This window comes from Tupaia chinensis, unplaced genomic scaffold, assembly GCF_000334495.1.
Source record: "Tupaia chinensis unplaced genomic scaffold, TupChi_1.0 Scaffold000291_1, whole genome shotgun sequence".
Taxonomy (NCBI): Eukaryota; Metazoa; Chordata; class Mammalia; order Scandentia; family Tupaiidae; genus Tupaia; species Tupaia belangeri.
In genome coordinates, this window is record NW_006159776.1 from 3,913,604 (window position 1) to 3,933,945 (window position 20,342).

General features: G+C 41.8%; 1 long non-coding RNA gene across 1 annotated transcript in view; it reads right to left on the reverse strand.

Moving 5' to 3' along the window:
* LOC114008136 (uncharacterized) overlaps positions 1 to 18,201 on the reverse strand; it is a 177,523-nt gene extending 159,322 nt beyond the window's left edge. Inside the window, exons 1-2 of the long non-coding RNA XR_003549700.1 lie at positions 17,958 to 18,201; positions 15,111 to 15,171 (exon numbers count right to left, since the gene is read on the reverse strand). This is a non-coding gene — a long non-coding RNA (uncharacterized LOC114008136). The remainder of the gene's footprint in view (positions 1 to 15,110; positions 15,172 to 17,957) is intronic.
* Positions 18,202 to 20,342: the final 2,141 nt, after the last annotated feature.

The following is a 20,342-nucleotide window of genomic DNA, read 5'->3' on the forward strand; positions in this document are numbered from 1 at the left end:
TTCCCTCTGTGTTGTAAGTGAATGAAAACATGATCCCATTTCACTGGGCACTGTGAGGACTGAACGGCCTAACACCTATACCAGTGCAAACGAGGGACATAACCCATGGACTCGGAGTCTGAGCTACACTTTCAGGTTGGAAGGAACACTTTGTCTTTCCAAGGCCTTCTTCTATAGCCATTAGAGACATCTGGGCAGGACCCACAACACGATGGCCTCTGAACATCCACTAGAATGACAATGGAGGGGTTTCCAATGCACATGGAGCTAGGACTCCACAGGCCTAAAATTAGATGTTATCTTAATTGATAAAATTAATAAAAGTTTATATTAATAAGATTAGATGTTATCTTAATTTTTCCAAAGGTGAAAAAAAAAAAAAAAGTGAGGACATTGCAAGACATTAGTTAAAGGTTTATGAACTTTGCAAGTTTTTCCCAAAGGTTGTTATGCAATTCCATTTTTATTTGATTTTGTTTTGTTCTTACATTTCATTAGAAAAACTGAAGTCACACACATTCCTTATGTCTTTGGAACAGTGAAAAGTTTCCTTCTCATGTTGTGGCTTGTTGGTGCTAAAATGACCACGTTGTTCTTTTCAAAACAGGCTAACCTATTCCCATATCAAGAGCCTTCATGAGGTTATTAATGGCCATATTGCATCATTTTGACTAAGCTCGAATATAGATAAATAGTTGGTATATGCAAAGTCTTTTTATTCCTTAAGACTCAGCGTTAAAGTCTACTTTTTTTTTTTTCTCTTGAGAGTTTTCCCGGCCTTCCCTACCATCCCAGACAGTTAGTCACTTTCTCCTCTGTGCTACCATTAGGCCATCTGGAAAGTCATGACATATTTTTCTATGTTTTCTATGAAAAAATGCATCATGACTTTCCTGATGACTCAGGTATATAGCAGGTACTCAATAAGTGCTTATCAAATTAATATGACTAGAAGCCTTTAATGTTATTTTATATAACTACAATTACATTATAGCTGCTGCTTAATGGAATGAAACAAAGTTTTTTTTTTTTTTTCAAATGTTATAGCATGATTATCAAATTCTAGTCAAGAAATAGTATTTTTAGAAAGTATGTAGAGGGCTTTAAGGTATAAGATTTCCTAAACTCTGTTTGGTATTTTTTGGGTGGCAGAACTCTGGGGCATGTTTTAAAATGAGAAATGTATATCATAAAGACTACAAATCATGCAACTTGACAATCTCTCTTCCCTTCCTGCTTTATTTTCTTCAGAGTATTTATTATTAATTCAAATAGTATGTTTTTAGGCTCCTTTCCCAGCTCACCTGCTAGATTAACATCTCCAGTATGTTATCATGTTCACTGCTGTGTTTCTATCTCCGAAAATAATGCCTGAGACATAGCAATTTCATGGGTGGATGGATGTGTAAATGGACAGGTATGTGGGTGAATAGATGGATGGATACATGGATGATGAATGCATGAATGAGTAAACAAGGGCCGTGTGCAGATGTGAAAAGAGACTTGCAGGACTTACAGTCAAGCCTTCTGATTCCAGTCCAGCATCTTTATCCCCAGAACACTACCCTACCCTTAGGAGTCCCCAAAACAGAACCTCAAAATTCTCTATTTTATGCCTTTCTTGAAGGAAAGGTCTCAAATTCTCCCTTTTGATGTGTGTTGATGCCTTAGACACCTTTGACCCATATCAACGCAAGATGGCTTCATCCAAGCATCTGAGAGCAAGTAGTCAGAGGCAAAATACAGAAGGCCCCCACTCTACAGATGTCCCCACCCCAACCCAGTCCTGAAAAAGATGAGAGCACCCAACATCAACGCAGGATGGTTTCATCCAAGCATCTGAGAGCAAATAGAGGCAAGATACAGAAGGCCCCCACTCTACAGATGTCCCCACCCCAACCCAGTCCTGAAAAAGATGAGAGCACCCAACTATTTGTGTACTGAACCAGTGTTTACTGAATGTGTGTTATAGTATGTCAGTAAGCAAGTAAACAAAATCCCTTTCTTAATGGAGCATTTGGGATTAGTAGGGGAAGAATAGGAGATAGACAAAAAAAATAAGAACGTTTTAGATAGTTTGGCTAGACCCTAACTACCACCATAGTGGTAAATGCTATGGAAATAATAGAGCAAAGCAAGAAGGTGAAGGGTGCTGGGAAGTACCACTTTACCTTGGCCACTGTGTTATGAATGACCTATAGAGGAATGAGGACACAGGTATGGAGACCAGGAGGGAACTCAGGAAAAGTTCCACTGTACATACTGCACGGGAGCGTATACCTACACATCTCACACACATCGACAAGAAAACCAGCTTGTATCGAGATCAAAAGCAAGCCCTGTGTGTTGCAGAGATGATACTTGTTCCCAACCTACTGGTAGTGTGTCTCCTCTAGTGATAGATCTCTCATAAAATCCGCATCATAGGAATAATCAGCATTCTCTCACATTTTCAGGGGCAGGGAACTCACCCCTATCCAAGGCAGCTCAATTTTTAGACATCTAAAAATGGGATAGTTTTACTTCCATGAGTTAATTTAAATAAAATCTACCTGCATCATTTCCACCCACTACCCTATTTCAATGAACATATTAGAGTTTGGAAAACCGTAAGTTTCGTAGCAGTCAAGGGGCCTGGTTTGGGGTTATAGTTCCAATGTTTCCTAGCTAAGTAACATTCAATAAGGCACAATTTTCTCCTGAGCCTGTTTTTTTTCAGCTATAAAATGTGGAAAATATAACTTACAGGATTATTGTGCTGCCTAAAGTATCCATCGCATAATAGGGGCCGGTTAAATGTTAGTTCCTTTATCTAGGCACTAATCTAAATAGCATATTTACCAAATAGTAAAGCACAGGCTCTTAGGAAAATCACCTGTTCCCTCAGCAGTGCTGCGCTGCCTTCCACTGAAGTATTCTGAGCTCTAGACCTGTCTAGGACTTTCATCCATTGCCTGGCTTTCATCTACTTAGAGATTAATTGAACTGGGGAAATACCTTTCTAAAAAATTACTTCCTCGTGTTGGATAGGAAAAGCTTTGGTAACAGGACAATCTGAACTAAGATTCAGGAGTACAAGAGGCCCTAGTCCAACTCCACATTTAGCTTCCTGTTTGACCTTGGTCAAGTCACTTTCTTTCTTGAGTACTTGGACACCTCATTTGTATGGTGAGGGTGTTAGATGAAATGATTTTGTACGCTGAGTTGTAGGTCAAACACCCTAAGATACTACAAATTGGCTATAGAAGTAGATGCAGAGAGAGAGGATCTGTCCTGAACCCTCATAGTGACATACTAATTCTTTGCATAATTACAGCTTCAAGCAGAGAAGTGTTCTTGGCATTTTTATAAGCATTCTCACTTTATTATTTTGAAACTTCAGCAAGATTTCTAAGTGGTAATGCAAATGGCCTTTGATTAATACTAGGAAACATTCTTTGAGCTTCCCGCTAACTGCCATCTACAACTATAATTGCCTCTTCAAAGAAAATTTACTTCTTAATTACAAGATCATGCTCTAAAGACTAAAATTTGAATATTGCATGTGGAATGAGTAAGGGATGAGTATGTGAGTGCCTGTGGGGTCTGTGTGTGTGTGTGTGTGTGTGTGTGTGTGTGTATGTCGTGTGCATTTGTCTAATTTTAAGAAAAGGACTCAGAAGCTATTTAAGGTTTTACAAAAAAAAAAAAAAATGTGGCCAGCATTAGAGTAAAAGTTGAATTAAAATCAAGAGTGAAGATAACGTGGCAAGATCGATTTCCAAAAGCTACCTTTGCAGTTGGAACACTTCAAAAACTGCCTTTAGAAGCCCCAGTGCTCATCTCCATAGTGGCCAGTCAAGTGTTTCTTCCCTTGGGAAGGCAAACTAAAGGAGTTGTGGGGGGATGATCCCTTAAGGAGGGTAACTTGGGGTAAGAGAAGTCATGTGATTTGTGTATTTTATACATGAGCAGATTAGAAGCAGCCACTGCATTACAAGTTCCCCCAAAACATTTATGGAAAAACAACCAAAGAAGAATTTTGGCTTGTAACCTTCCTCTGAACAACAGACCCTCTGAAGAAGAGGAGAGGAGTAGATTTGGCACTTAAGCCATTTTCTGTTTCTGGCCTCAATTTATTCAACCACTGTGGTGGGGTGGGGGAATGCCATGAAGGCTTAATCTGAGTGCTAATGAAATATGGGAGCAACTTCCAGCACTGGGAGAACCGAAGATTGTGATGAAAGTAGACACCCTGAGGCCAGTAGGACTCATATTCCTAGGCCAAAAAAAAAAAAAAAAAAAAAAAATGTTCCCCAACAGGAGGAAAGAGTTGCCTCCCTGAAGACTTACCAGGGCCCGAAGTTCAGGGGAGGTTAATGGTGAGGGAGAAATTCATTTGCTGCACTTGTGGCAAATGGCCCCAACCATGCACTGGACAGTCGACTCAGGAGAAGGAATGCTAATGCTAGAAACTTCTGACAAACAGCTGAACTCTTCCCACAGAGACCTACATACTCTCATTTTCTGAGCCCTATCCCCCTACCTCCAGGACCCTAGTCATAGCATTAGGAGAAGAGACAAACTTGCAGAAGACTTTCAGATCTCCAACTCACTGTCTTCAAAACCAGGAAGAGACATGATATGAATCTGGGTGGGAATTTGACAGTTGTTGCCAATCTCCCTTTACCATTGCTAAATTATTGTTAATAAACATTACATAGGAATCCCTACAGTGAGAAAGTACAATGGGAAGACAGTAGGGATGTCCCATCCACTCCCCTTTCCCTAACTCCTATCCTGCTCAGAGCTTGCCTTAATAGATCTCAGGGGGCTGATGCAGCCTCAGCCCCTCCTGGCTCTTGGCTCGCCTCCTTAGTAACCGCAGGGAGTCTGGGCTCTTCTTGGTGTCTGGGGGCTCTGGGATTGGCAGAGAGCAGAGCCAGCAATGGGAACAATGAAACATTCTCACAGTGGGTGGCAGGTTTCAATGCCCACCCTCTACGTGGGAGCTGCAAGTCAGGCCTCTCCACATCTGCAAATGGCCTCAGAGTCACCCCCACAGTCTGTGTACACACCAGGAAAGCCCAGCAGTGAATGCTCCAGAACAAGAGAAAGCAGACTCAGCCAGGTCTGAGGCTTTTGGTCTTTGGACTTTCTTTCAGGCCTGGACTGTCTCAGCCAGCCTCAAGGCAGAAATATCTGAGATGTCACCTGTTTTTCTGAGTGACCCTGTTTCCAGGAACAAAGTAGTCACCCACTGAAGACAGGTTCTGGTTTTGACCTATGTCAAAGTGGTTTTCCAACTCATTCCTCTGAAATGTTTAATTATATATTTTCCCAACCTCAAATTTTCTTCCACAAGATAACTTTCCTATGCTTCAGATGACAGACATCCTGCTTTATGTGACTTTAAGGCATCGGTCAATCAGTGATTAGAAAGAATCCTGTTTATTGAATTGAGGATGGGGTGAGCCATCCCAATAAACCTTGCTTAAAATATATTTTATTTTATACTAGATTTATAAAATTAATTGTATCCTATCTGTTGAACAACTTTATACCCAATTATATGTATATGTAAAAAACAATGATTAGATTGATTCAGTTGCCGCCCAAATTTTTCCACAACCTACAAGACCGTGCTCGATTCTGGCCCCTGGCTACATCCCTGACCCCATCTACAAACAGTTGTCCCCTCTCTGACTTTTCATCCTTCAACATCAGGCAGCAGGATCTGGCTTCAGAATCTTGTTCTTCACTCAGTCTGAGCCACTCTATTTCCAGAAATTCCTACGACTCTCGCCACAAAGACCTCGGTGAGGCCCTTTCTGGTCAGACTGTCTGAAATAACACCTGATTTCCATTGACTGCCCTACCTGGCTTTATTTTCCATCATCACAATAATCACAGGTTATGCTACAGAACCTTTCATCATTTTGCACTTGACTCTTCCACTAAAATGTATGCTTCATGAGGCCAGAGGCTTCCATATCTATTGGATCTTTTTTTAAAAAAAATAATTATTTATTTATTATCATTATTTTTCAGTTTTGACCAGAGTCAGACAGAGAGAGAGAGAGAGAGTGCAAACCACCAGGTCTGGGACTTGAACTGCACTTGGCCATGTGGGAGTCCAGCACCCTTAAACAGCACACCATCTGCTGGCCCCCTGTTGGATCTTTAATGCCTGAAATGGTGCCTGACTCACAGAGGGCTCTCCATAACTATCTAGAGAACTAACTAGCAACTGAGTTTCTATTTTGGAGAGACTGCTGTTTTTCAGATACCATGGAAAGTATTGCCATGCATGTTATCTCAAAAATGGCCTCTCAAAGGTCCTCTCTTCACCCATTCTCCATCTCCTTCCATCACCTCATATAGCTTTTTTCTTGTCTGTATCTGTTTCTCCCTGGGTTTTGTGCTCCTGGAAAGTAACAGCATGCTTTGTATATTTTGTACAGAGCTGAGCCAATTCCCAGATACATAGTAAGTGTTCTAAAAATACTTATTGAATAAGTGAATGAATGATATTCCAGACAAAGAGAAAATAATTAGCAGAGGTAAGAGGAAGACAAGTATCTTACTCTTTAGCTTTCAGAAGCAGGTTTTTGAGAAAGGATTTTAGAATCAGTTAGATTTATATTTGAACCCAGCTTCCACCACTTCCAAGTTTTTTAGTCTTGAGAAATTGACTTATACTAAGTTTTGGTTTCCTTTCAGGAATGTATCCACCTGCTCATCGGATCAAGTAATATAATGTAGGCAAGTGCCTGGTGTGCTATCTAGTTCCTTTCTCTCTGTATGATTAAAACTTCTACTGGGAACCAGCAGTTAGTGTAATGGCTATGTCGCTGGACTCCCACGTAGTCGAACACAGTTCGCGTCCTGGACCCGGTGGCTTAAAACTCACGCCAGGCGCATGTGCGTGCATGCCCAAGATCCCAAGAGGAGAATGGAGGAGAAGGGATTGTGGTGCGACCATCCACCCTGGGGGGTGATTTCTCACTTTCTGTCTCTATGTCTCTGTCTTTAAAAAATAATTATTTATTTATTATCATTATTTTTCAGTTTTGACCAGAGTCAGACAGAGAGAGAGAGAGAGAGTGCAAACCACCAGGTCTGGGACTTGAACTGCACTTGGCCATGTGGGAGTCCAGCACCCTTAAACAGCACACCATCTGCTGGCCCCCTGTTGGATCTTTAATGCCTGAAATGGTGCCTGACTCACAGAGGGCTCTCCATAACTATCTAGAGAACTAACTAGCAACTGAGTTTCTATTTTGGAGAGACTGCTATTTTTCAGATACCATGGAAAGTATTGCCATGCATGTTATCTCAAAAATGGCCTCTCAAAGGTCCTCTCTTCACCCATTCTCCATCTCCTTCCATCACCTCATATAGCTTTTTTCTTGTCTGTATCTGTTTCTCCCTGGGTTTTGTGCTCCTGGAAAGTAACAGCATGCTTTGTATATTTTGTACAGAGCTGAGCCAATTCCCAGATACATAGTAAGTGTTCTAAAAATACTTATTGAATAAGTGAATGAATGATATTCCAGACAAAGAGAAAATAATTAGCAGAGGTAAGAGGAAGACAAGTATCTTACTCTTTAGCTTTCAGAAGCAGGTTTTTGAGAAAGGATTTTAGAATCAGTTAGATTTATATTTGAACCCAGCTTCCACCACTTCCAAGTTTTTTAGTCTTGAGAAATTGACTTATACTAAGTTTTGGTTTCCTTTCAGGAATGTATCCACCTGCTCATCGGATCAAGTAATATAATGTAGGCAAGTGCCTGGTGTGCTATCTAGTTCCTTTCTCTCTGTATGATTAAAACTTCTACTGGGAACCAGCAGTTAGTGTAATGGCTATGTCGCTGGACTCCCACGTAGTCGAACACAGTTCGCGTCCTGGGCCCGGTGGCTTAAAACGCACGCCAGGCGCATGTGCGTGCATGCCCAAGATCCCAAGAGGAGAATGGAGGAGAAGGGATTGTGGTGCGACCATCCTCCCTGGGGGGTGATTTCTCACTTTCTGTCTCTATGTCTCTGTCTGTCTGGCGAGCGCACGCACCCTATAGTGAAAACCTCTCCAAAAAAAAAAAAAAAAAAACAACTCTACTATCTCAGGGTATAGTAACCAACCTGTCTCTGAGACTGTGGGCCTGGAGAGGGGGTGAGAAAATGGGGACAGAGAAGGTTTTTACTGAATTGTCTTTATAATGGACTTCTCTATAAGTGATTTCTGTCACCTTCACATCAGTGACAACCAATGCAATTCCCAGACCTATGAGAATTCTTCCATCTTGCTTTGGCTTGGAGGGTTCCTTCAACCTAGAACAATATGGCCTTTAAAGACATTGCCAAGATCACATGAAGAAAGTCCCTGTCCTGAAGTCTTCCTAGGAGCAAAACACATACACAAATTTCTCCATTGTACCTGTCTTTGAGCTCAGTTCTCTGCCAAAAAATAGATTTATTTTTTTAATAGAGATTTTTGCTACAGGGTTCATGTGCTCATCAGACACAGAAAGAGAGAAAGTGATTAGACCAAACAAACAGATGAATGGATTGAAAAAGTATGGCACATGCATTCTTTTTTTTTTTTTTTAGAGGTTTTTGCTTTAGGCAGCTTTGTTGGTAGGAATGTAAATTGGTCCAACCACTATGGAGAACAATATGGAGGTTCCTCAAAGACCTTCAAATATAGCTATCATACAATCCAGCAATTCCATTCCTAGGTATCTACTCAAAGGACAAGAGAATGCTCAGTTAGAAAAGCACTTGCTCAGCTATGTTTAGTGTGGCATTATTCACAGTTGCTAAGACATGGAATCAACCAGAACGTCCACAAACAGATGAATGATCTGAAAAAGTGCGGCACATATACTCCACGGAACAACATTCAGCTATAAAAAAACAAGTCCCTGACATTTGATAGAAAGTGGATGAATATGGAAGATTTATTGCTGAGCGAAGCAAGTCAGGCTATGAAACAGAGACATTGTATGTCTCCACTTAACATATACTGACTGTCCAACTCTCTATAGTAGAGACTGAAAGACTGGAGGACATAAAAGCATGAAAATTGTTATGGTCATTAGGGACAAAGTGGAAGGGCAATAGGAGATGGGAAGAGTGCAAGAAAGGAAATTTGGGGAAAAAAATACAGAGGTAAGACATTTGTGGAACACAAATATGGTTTATTACCTGTTGATGATGATGTATGCAGTATTCTCAGCTGGGTTGGACTGAGGTGTATATCATGCTGGCTAAAGTCTCTTTACAATCTAAGTGATATATATAGCGATTGAATAAATAATAATAATTTTTTTTAAAAAAAGGAGATAAAGTGAGAAATCATCCCCCGGGGGGATGGCCATGCCACAATCCTGTCTCCCCTTGGGATTTTGAGCATGCATATACTCGTACCTGGCATGAGTTTCAAGACACAATACTTGAACCTTGGTCAGCCATGTGGGAGATCAGCATAGCCATGCCATAATCCCTTCTCCTTCATTAGCCTCTCAGGATTTTAAGCATGTATGCAATCACACCTGGCATGAGTTTCAAGATGCCAGGTCTGGGACTCAAACCACAGTCATCCATGTCAGAGAGTCTAGCCCCTTAACCACTGCTGGCCCCCAAATAACAAAAATTTAAGAGTCCTTAGTAGGGTCTACCTTCGGTCAACTATTTTAAAAATTGAACTTTTATTTCTGGTTCAGTCTTCAAATTATTATTTTTTTTTTCCTATTGGGCATAAATCATCACCAGAGAGAGAAAGAGAGATGGTAAGTGAGAATGATGCACCCCCCAAGGAAGAATGACCATGCCACAGTCCTTTCTCCTCCATTTTCCTCTGGAGATATTGGCTGGGCACATGTGCATGTGCACACACACACAGCCTGTTTCTCAAGCTATCAGGTCCAGGACTAGAACCATGCAGTCATCCATGTGGGACAGAACCACCTTAACCACCACACCACCAGCTGTCTCGGTACTTTAATTTTTTTTTTTTTACTCTCAAAAAAGATTCTTTTTGCGACCAGCAGTTAGTGTACTACATGTCGCTGAACTCCCATGTAGTCAACCGTGGTTCAAATCCCGGACCCAGTGGCTTAAACTCACTCTGGGCGTGTGTGCGTGTGTGCCCAAGATCCTAAGAGGAGAATGGAGGAGAAGGGATTGCAGCATGGCCATCCCTCCTGGGGGTTGATTTCTCACTTTCCTTCTCTCTGTCTCTCTCTGTCTCTCCAGCAAGCACATGTGCCCTATAGCAAAAACCTCTCAAAAAAAAAAAAAAAAAAAGATTCTTTTTCAGCATGATCTATTTCTAACTATACCTCATAATCATGAAAGGAAGAATTTCTTAAGACTACACTATAATTCTACTTGCACACTCTTATTGGGGTTGCTTAGGGTTTAATTAATCACACTGTCTGTCATTTGGGTTCTGAATCTATGAGTCAAACAAAAGTCTGAATATTAATATTATTGGTGGAAACGTGGTGCTAAGAAATATGAGATGAGATTCTTTTTCTTTTCTCTAAGTTCTAGATATTCGGACTCACACCTGAGATGAGTTGGGCCTGGCAGTTTCCCGTTGCCTAGAGCTTCACAACTTCTTTTGAGTATAGAGAACCCAGAGAGAAAGACCACTGATATCATTCCTGAATGGTATTGTTTATTCTATTAAAAACAGAAATGTCCACCAAAGAGACTTTTATCATCTCATCAATCAGAAATAGAAGTCAAAAAGAAATACTTTTTTAAATCTTTAATTCATGATAGAGCTCATGCGTGTGCACATGAAAGTAAGAGAGAGAGAAGAGCACCTTCCACAGGGTCTGGTCATGCTGGATCCTCATCTTCCAGTTCACCAGCCTGTTGGATATTAAGCACTCACACACATACCTGGCATGTTTCAGGTATGTTAAGGCCCTGGCCAGGGCCTTAACTGCAGTTGCCATGTACTATCTGGTGTCCCTTGAGTAGTGTATTACCCCAGGGCCAGGGACAGCACAGCAATACTTTTTTAAAGTGAAAGAATTTCCTATGTTATGGCTGCCAGGATAACGGTGGAAAGGGAGGGATACTCTGGTCATTCTACTGCCTTCAACCTACTGAGAAGATTCCTGTCTCTAACACATGATCGTTTCAGAATATAACTGAGTATATCACTTCCTTCTTTGCCATTTCCAATTTAAATTATACCCTGCTCCTTCAGTTCTCCTGAAATGATCTCTTTTGGAACTATTACCTATTTTTGTCAGAATGCTCCTAAGATCCTATCTAAATTCCAATATTTTCTGAGTCAACGGATATCAATAACACCACCTATGGCCAAGATCAACTTTTTGGATCCCAATAAATAACACCACCTATGGCCAAGATCAACTTTTTAAGAATTAGATTTCCAGCAATGGAAAAACCTCCACACTGTCTAATGCATAATGTGTGACCACTGTGACCCTGAGCTCTTATTTCTCATGAAGAGTTTATTCACCTGCCCCGAGAGGCTGCTTTCTACTTTCCCAAATGGCTTTTACCTATCCATTTGGCCAACCATAGAAGTCAAGAACGCTCCCAATTGTAATCCAACTTTTCTAGGGGCTAGCTCTCGTGCCAGTTTACATTCAGAGGGCAAGTTAATGAGTATTTTGATCAGTCACGTATTAATTAAATTGCTGAGTACCCCAACTTCCTCCGATTCACTCAAAGAAAAGAGCTCCTGAGCAACCACCAAACACATAATAGGGTTTAGAGCACAATTTCTGGGAACATGAGCAAATGGGAGCCCTGGAAATGGACACCATGGTCTCAGTAACCAAAAGATGAAGGAGGATAAGGTTTGACTAACAGAAGAAAAAAGATGACCTGCTGAAGGTAAAAAAAAAAAAAAAAAAAAGGAAAAAAATTCACAGGTGCCCTTTTGCCCTTTAACAACAACTAATAACAAGCAAGGCAACAAAGATAATAGCCACCTGTGTTACATGACACTGTGCGTGCTCCCTTCCCATGGGGAACCTTGAGTCTATTATAATTACTTGGTAATTAGAGAGCCAGGGGACATTCGATAGACCAAACAGTGACCTTGGTATGAATTTTTTGGTGCTACCATTCTTTACAGCTATGACCTTGGGCAAATCATGAGCCTCAGCTTTCTCATCTGGAAGATGAGTATGGTGTTTTATCTATGTCACAAGGTCTCTGTGTTGTTTGAATGGGACTCAAGAGACAAAGCACTTTGGAAACTAAAGTGCTACTCAAACTGATACACAGTATTAGCATGATTATCGCTAATGACAGTTATTCCATAACGCTTCAAGGCATATAAAGGGATGACTATTGCTCAATCCATTTGACAGGAGAAAAAAAATAGAGGTGCAAATGTCCAAAGGACTGTTAACGCTGGAGCCTCAGAATCAGGTGGACTTGAATCCCTTGGGTCCTTGTACTACCTGGGGGTAGCTACTTAACTTCCCTGAATTTCAGTTTTCTTCTACAAAATCGAGGTTGTTATGGAAATTTCCTGTCATGAAAATAAATAAAATATCTGATACATTAAAAATACAGATACACTTATCTGATACAGATAAATGTTCAAAAAGGTACTTATGGTAGCTGTTATGATTGCAATTTATTACCTCATATCATTTTACTCTGCAAAAGGGCCTTGTTTCAGCCATTCTTATTTCATGAAAAATTTGGGACTTCATTTCATTAATCTGCATTTATATTTTTTTTTCTGAAAGATTATGATATACAGAGTCCTTAACTATGTTTACTTCCTAAATAATTTTTTTACACACAAAATACTACAAAAAATTGGAGAGGCAGTCACATGTGGAAAGTTTAGGAGATTTTATTTTACCCTGACAAGCATGAGCAGCTTTCCCTTTGGATAGCCACAGGCTCTTATTGGTAGCAACACCTAAAGGCCAGGTTCATTGATATTGATTATATATTATGTAGGACCAAAGTGTTCTCCCCACTATTTAAAGTGCCTTCCTTCCTTCCCTCTCTCTCTCTCTCTCTCTCTCTCTCTCTCTTTCTTTTTCCTTCCTTGCTTCCTTTCTTTCTTTAGGATTTTTGTCACGGACATGTGTGCTTGCCAGAGAGAAACAAAGACATAGGGAAAGTGAGAAATCACCCCACCCCTGAGTGGGGGCTGGCCATGGTGCAATCCCTTTTCCTCCATCATTCTCTTCTCAGGATTTTGGGCATACATGCCTAATGTGATCTTCTTCCTTTCTTTCTTTTTTTTTTTTTTTGAGATTTTTCTATAGGGCACATGCACTCACCAGAGAGACAGAGAGAGAAAGAGATAAATCACCCCCCAAGGGGGATGGTCACACTACAATCCCTTCCCCCTCTCCTCCATTCTCCTCTTAGGATCTTGGGCATGCACACACACATGCCTGGTGTGAGTTTAAGCCACTGGGTCCAGGAATCAAACCACGGTCGATTACATGGGAGTCCAGAGACATAGCCATTATGCTAATTGCTGGTCCCAACCTGATGTGATTTTCAACCTGCTGGGTCCAGGATTCAAACCATGGTCAGTCATGTAGGTGGCGAGTGCCTTAACCACTATGCCACCTGATGGACTCTAAAATGAAATTGTTTTTTTTTTTTAAAGCTCCTGCCTATTGGCTGCCTGCACTCCATAGCCTCCCTCATGCCACTGTGATAAAGAGACATTATTTATCAGAGGCCTCCAGACAGTGAGATAATGGGGTTTAAAACTTGTTCCAAGATTCCTAGAGAAAGGTGGCTGTAGGTATCATCATTAAGACATAGCCCTGAGCAGCAAGCCCAGCTCTAATCTGAGAAAAACGCACATGTGTGCACATGCATGCACATGCAAGTATGCATATATGCGTGTACCATATGTATTTATGTCTGTAGATGCATGCATATGCATAGGTACATGTATATGTACTTACACTATCATGCACACCTACTCACATTTCCCTAAAATCCTGCTTGCCACCCCAGGAGAGTGGCGGAGAAAAGCTAAGGGGTGGATAGGAACTGTGGTTCTGGCCAGCTTCCATAGCTTCTTCAACACTCTGTCCTCTGCCCAGTAGACACCTCACCCTGCTGCCCTCCAGTTAGCTGACCTTTTCCGGGGAAGCCACGCTTGGCCTCCAGGACTCAGACAATTCCTCCCTTATTACAAATCCTAAAGGTATGTATTTCTTTCCCCTGAGTAAAACTCTCTCTTTTTGGCATTTACTAGGAGTGCGATTCTACATTTATTTGGATAATTGATCACAGACGATACCACTCAACAGGCTGAAACCTTCAAGAGACCAGGAGCAATGTCTGTTATTGTTTATTACTGTGTCCAGGCCCATGGTGAAAACTACAAAAAGATTTGTTAAATGATGGCTGAATGAATGAATAAAGGATAAGTAAGTGAACCGATGGTTTACTTAATCAATAATCTTCTCTTAAAACATTTTCTTCACGTACAAAACAGAAATTATAAAATCTATTCCTTTCAGACAAGAAACAGTACTACCAAGGCACAAAATCAGAATGAACACATTAGGCTCTCAAAATATTCTCCTTAGAAAGTCTGGAGGCTGAAAACCTTCATTTTCCCTGGGGAGTCTTCTTTCATTGGCCTGGATAAAGACCTAAGGATTGGAATTCCTTACCAGTTCCCAAGGTGATTCTAAGGTGTAGGCAGGGTTGAGACCCACTATTCTTGGTACTTAGATAACCTCAAATTGAGTTAAACCTTGTCTCTGCCTTCCAGTATCTCCTTGTCTAGTGGGGAGGGGAAGCGTGCAAATAGAGCCTGACATTATAATACAGTAACAACTGGAATGAAAGTTTATACTAATAGCTATAAGATTAAAGAGAAAGAAAATCATCTATGTTTGGGTAGGTTGTTCAGGGATGACTCTCCTGGGGCCATGCCATGAGTCCCACTATAACATACAATCGAGCATTCATCAGCCAGGGAGATTTTCTGACCCAGAAAGTAAATGGCAAGTCTGAAGATGCAGAGTTATAAGGGGCAAAGAAGATTAGAGATTTTCCCACATCTATGGGTTGAAATAATACAGGTTGCAAGAGAATATGGAAAATGCAGCTAAATAAATCAGCTGACTTACCTTCTTGCTGATAAGGAGAAAGGCACTCCCAAAAGTCTGATGGAGATCAGCCAATGGCCACCTATGAAAAATAATATGGAAAGAGAGTTGAAAGAAAATCAGCCACCAATGACTACAAACTCCAGCAGCTGTGGAAGGTTGAGATGAGTGTTTTCCCCAGAGTGGGTATCCAACTGGCAGCATCAGCATCACCTGAGAATTGATGAGGAATACCAATTCTCAGTCCGCACTCCAGAAGTACTAAATCAGAAAATCTGAGGATACAATCCAGTAGCCTGTTGCTTTGTTTTTTGTTTTTGGTTTTAATTTTGGCAGAAGGCATGTGTGCTCACCAGTAGGAGAGTGGAGACTGAGAAAGCACCCCACCTGGGGAATGGTCATACCACAATCCCTTCTCCATTTCTCCTTCCTTTCAGGATGCTAGAGACACATGTACCTGGTGTGTTTCTCAAGTCACTGGGTCCAAGACTCGAACTACACAGTGTGAGATCCAGCCACCTTAACCATGATACCACAGGCTGTTCTCAGTCATCTGTGTTTTAACAGTCCCTCCTGGTGATTTTCATACATGCTGTAGTTTGAGAACTACTGGTTTATGGAGAGTCTCTAAAAGGTCAGAACAATTGTGTATCTGTGTGCACATGTGTGTGTTTTGGTGTTTTGTTTTATATATAATTCACAGAAGCTGATATACGAAGGACTCACAGTGCATTTCATTTATTGACAACTAATCATGGGTTTTGAGCTATTCAAGGGGTCTTGCATCATAGCTTCCCCTTCAGAGAAACTGAACTTTGTCAGCAAAAAACAGTGCCTCCTGTGGCAGGACAGGTGCTTCTGCCTAACAGTGGAGGAGGAGGATGCCTGGCTCAGGGCACCAGGGCTATCATGGAGCTCCCCCAGCTACTGCCTGCCAAGCCTGCTATGGGTCTGGAAATCAGGGCAAGGCAAGATTCCCACGTACAAAATTAGATCTTGGAAACAGGTTAGTTATCTTGGACAGACTTAGCATGAAGGAATGTTATCACTGTACAGATCTACACATTGATCTATATGAAACTGAATTGAAACCATAACAATCTTTCAAAGAAAAAGCCACCAGCCAGATAGAGTAGTGGGATTATCAGCTGCTGGTGGTAGTCAGGGCACCCAGTTGTTTCTGGAGGCCATTGGATGCTGACTTCTCCCCAACCATTGGTGGTAGCCTACTGTCTCCTTCATTCTCTACATGAGGCCTTCGGGAGGCACTTCTAGATATGTAGGCCTTTTACAATCCCCTGTCTAAAGGAAGTCTCACAAAGTCCTAGAGACAACAGCCAATTGTGTTTTATTTTTCAGAGACAGACTGTAATTATTCTGAAATGACTGAATCAGCAAAGTACTATGGTGTTGCATGACAACCTTGAAGGAAGCATTGGGTGTTGTGTAAATACTCCCTTCCTTCACCGAGGTCATTAACTTTTAGCACCTCATTGTTTGGCTGCCTCTCTTTCTGCATTGGTCTGGCTATGTCTGTGCCATAGAGAAAAACCTAAGAGGTTTAGAACCAGATCGACTTGAGGTTGGTCCAGCGCTCTGCAATCGGGTAACCTTGGGCATGTCACTTCACTTCTCTAAATCTTGATTATTCTGAGACAAGGGAAAATAAATCACCAAAATGAGGTTGGTAAAAAAATAAGCACACTGAACAGCCCATTCTAAGAGATCATCAAATGAGGTGTTTTCTCCTTCTTTGCAGTCTTAACAATAATCTGAGATTATGTATGGAAAGGGGCTTTGATCCTGTGAATGGGTTTCATAGGTGTTGATTATTACTGTTATTTTTCTTCTTATTCCTTCTAATTTTATGTCCAAGCCTTTCTTTACCATAGTTTTGTTTTTTATAGGAATTACACAATGTTAGTTTGAAAAGACACCCACTATGTGGCCCAGCCACAGTGGCAGAGGTTTCACCACAGCATGAAACTGGAGCCATATGGGAAGGCTTGGGGTTTGGGTCCTGGGTGAACCTGAACATACCAGGCATGCCCATAGTGTGCCCATGATCCAGGCTGACTGAAAGGCAGGGAGTGGGAGATCAAGATCCTGTCCGGGGTCCCTCTCTCAGAAAGGAAGGAAAACAGAAAAAAGAACAGAAACACAAACACAAGTAATAGCAACCCCCAATAACGTGCCATTATCTCATTTAATCTTCACAGCGATGGGCTAACACCCCCCCCTTTTTTTTTCACAATGAAGCAAATGCCTCACCAATGGATGGGTTGTGTTTTGGGGGCTTTGCAGTTGATAATATCAGCACCAGCTATTGAGGCCTGCTCAATCTGACTCTTCACTTCACCTTCCTGGGAAAAGCCTTGCAGGCCAGTTCTATGTTGAATACGCAAAGAACTTATCCCAGGTCACAGAGCAAGTACAGGCAGCTAGCGTTAGAACGGACATCTTCGGAGGCTCACGCCTATGCTCAAAATTCTCTGCTCCTTTGGCGTTTTAGCCATTTCCTGATTCGGGAAAAGTAAGGGTTCAGTGCACCTCTTCCAGACTATCCCCCAGGAAGCTCTAGTGGAACAAAGAAACCTTGGAAGCTGCTTTCTTTGTGGAGTTCATAATCCTAGAGCAGGGTGGGAAAGCCGCTGGTGGGAGGTGGGGGCAGGGTCAGAGCTTAGTTTCTGTTTATCCATGCATCACGCTTTTCCTCCCTGAGGCTATAATATCCATTTAGAAAGATTAGTGAAATGGGATTGGGGATGGAGAAAGGGAAGATAAGAGGGAGGCAGAGAGAGAGAGGTAGAATTCTCTCAGCATTAGAATAAAGAACCTAAACATTACTAATTCTCAAATAGGTCTCACTTCTTGAAGATGAGCAGCTCCTTGGGAAATCGGGGGCAGGTGAAAGCAGCTTGGATGATTCCTTTTTTGTTCATGAACCTGGCTTTTCTTTCCAGCATTCTCAGGTGTGCTGGGGGCCCGAGGAAGAGAGAGGGCTTTTTCAAAACGCACTTCCACCTCCTAATCTCTGTGCCTACAAACCAAATATTGATCTATTTAGTAAACCAGCCTGTGGGAGGAGAGATTGTAAAGCCCTGTTTACTCAGCAGTGGGGCCCCCCTGACAGCTGTTCAATGGGGGATTATGATGTCACAGTGATAATTACACTATAAACAGGGGATAGGGGGAGAATAATGCATGAAAGAAAACTGTGGGCTCGTTACCAGGCAACAAAAAATATGTAACCTGAAACCAGGCAAGCATGTAAATTTCCTTACAAGCCTCCCAGATGTCCCCACTTTATGGCCAACATTCAGTTTCAGTTTCAATTTGTTTATTTACCCTTCTTCCAAAATGTGGAGCTGAGAAGATTGGAAAAGAGGAAAAAAAGTGGGAGGGGGCGGGGGGAGATGGATTGTGTGTTCTCCTGGTGTGTAAGTGGTCAGGAGAAAGCTAAGGGGCTTGTTCTCTTCTCTGGGGAAAGCTGTAGCGGTCACTGTCTACTAACGTAGCTAACCTGGGTAAATAAGCCTCTGGCAACTGGCCAGGGGAAAGAAAATAAAAAGAAACAAAAAGTAAGAGGAAACTGGTTAAATAGAAAAAAGAAAAGGAAGAGGAGTCCATTGCAGGATTCTCAAGAGCTAAAGGGGTCCTTACAGCCACAGCCCCACCTAGTGGTTGCCCCACTATACCTGGGGGATCAAACGCTTCCCATGGCACCAGGCAGCACTGCCTTTCTTCCGGCAGTTTTATCAGAAAATTCTGAGGTTGCTCTGAAAACAGCCTCTCTGTTCTAGACACCTCCTACGTCCCATTCATTCAGATTCTACTGTTCAGAAGAAGTATCTCACAGTCTCACAAAGATTTGGAAAAGATGTCCAGGCTATCCTGTGTATTTCTTCTCCTGGATTCTTAACCCAGCAATAGTTTCCTAATGACTTTTTCAGATGAGATTGCTTCTTCCTCTAACTAAATATTAATTAATTTTCAGTTTGTTGATGACCTTCTTAAATCTAGAATTTGACACCAGACATACCCTCCCAAGTGTAGTTTGACCTTACCAAACTAAGCAAGATAAACCACATTCGCACCCTCCAGCTCCATCCCTGAGTTTGCTCTATTCAGAGAGCTACAGAGGGGTGCTGGGCATGGCTGCAGTAGGCTCTTAAGAGCAGATTATTGAACTCTCAGGAATTCTGCAAGCCAGTTGTTAATAACTGGTTTCTTGAAATTCATCATAATAAAGTATTGGGTCATCAGAAAAGTCATGACTTCTTCTTGTCTATGCAAAAATGTGTAATGGCTTTTCCAAGGACCCAATATTTACACCACAAGTAGTGGCAAGCACAACAAATCAAGACTTTCTTTCCCCATCCCCCACAGTGCTGGTTTACCATCACAGTACTGCCCCTGACCAACCACTTTCAACTACTTTTGGGATTCACTGCCTAACAGGATCTCTAGACTCCTGAAGCTAGAGAGTTCTACAAACTACAGGGCTACAAACAAAAAACCATGAAGGAACTGCCCAGTGAAATCTGAAGAACGTGGGACAGGATTTTAATTCCTTTTGACTCCTCCACCGATAGTGACCACCTTTGCTGATGGAGAACATTTCTCTTGGGACTAATTCACATTATGGCCACACAAATTTCCACAGGGCACTCTGAGAGCCTGATGTTGAAAATAACCAGGTTTAAAAAAAATAAATATCTGCACAGAATTGTAGAGGCTGCTGCTGTTGCAAGCATGGGCACAACCGCAGCAGCTGCTACAGTCAATGGCTTTTCTGAAAACTTGGGAATTTTGTCAAATTTCTTCTTCTACATTCTCGTAATAACTGTCTAGGGTGACATTTGGTGAGCTAATTCCAGTCCTGGCTCAGCTGCTCCCATGGTGTTTGACTGGAAGCCCACCACTTTCACTCTCTGGATCTAAGTTTCCCTATCAGTCAATGGGGAGGGTTGAGTTTAGGATCTCCAGCTCTGAATATTCTTTGCAGCTGGCTCCAGCAAGGGCTGTGGCATTTGACAAGCACAGTGGGCAAAACTCAGCACTGGCTGAGCAGCGTTTTTCCACAAGCTAATTCTCACTGTGTGGACTTGCTTCCCGTCTCAGCTCCTCCTGTTGTCCTGGGGATGGTTTGTTTGTTGTGACCAACTTCTCCTCAGATGCCCTGCAGATGCTGATGAAATTGTTCTCAATATTGCAGCCCCAGGCCGTGTTATCTCCCAGTGAATCTCACCC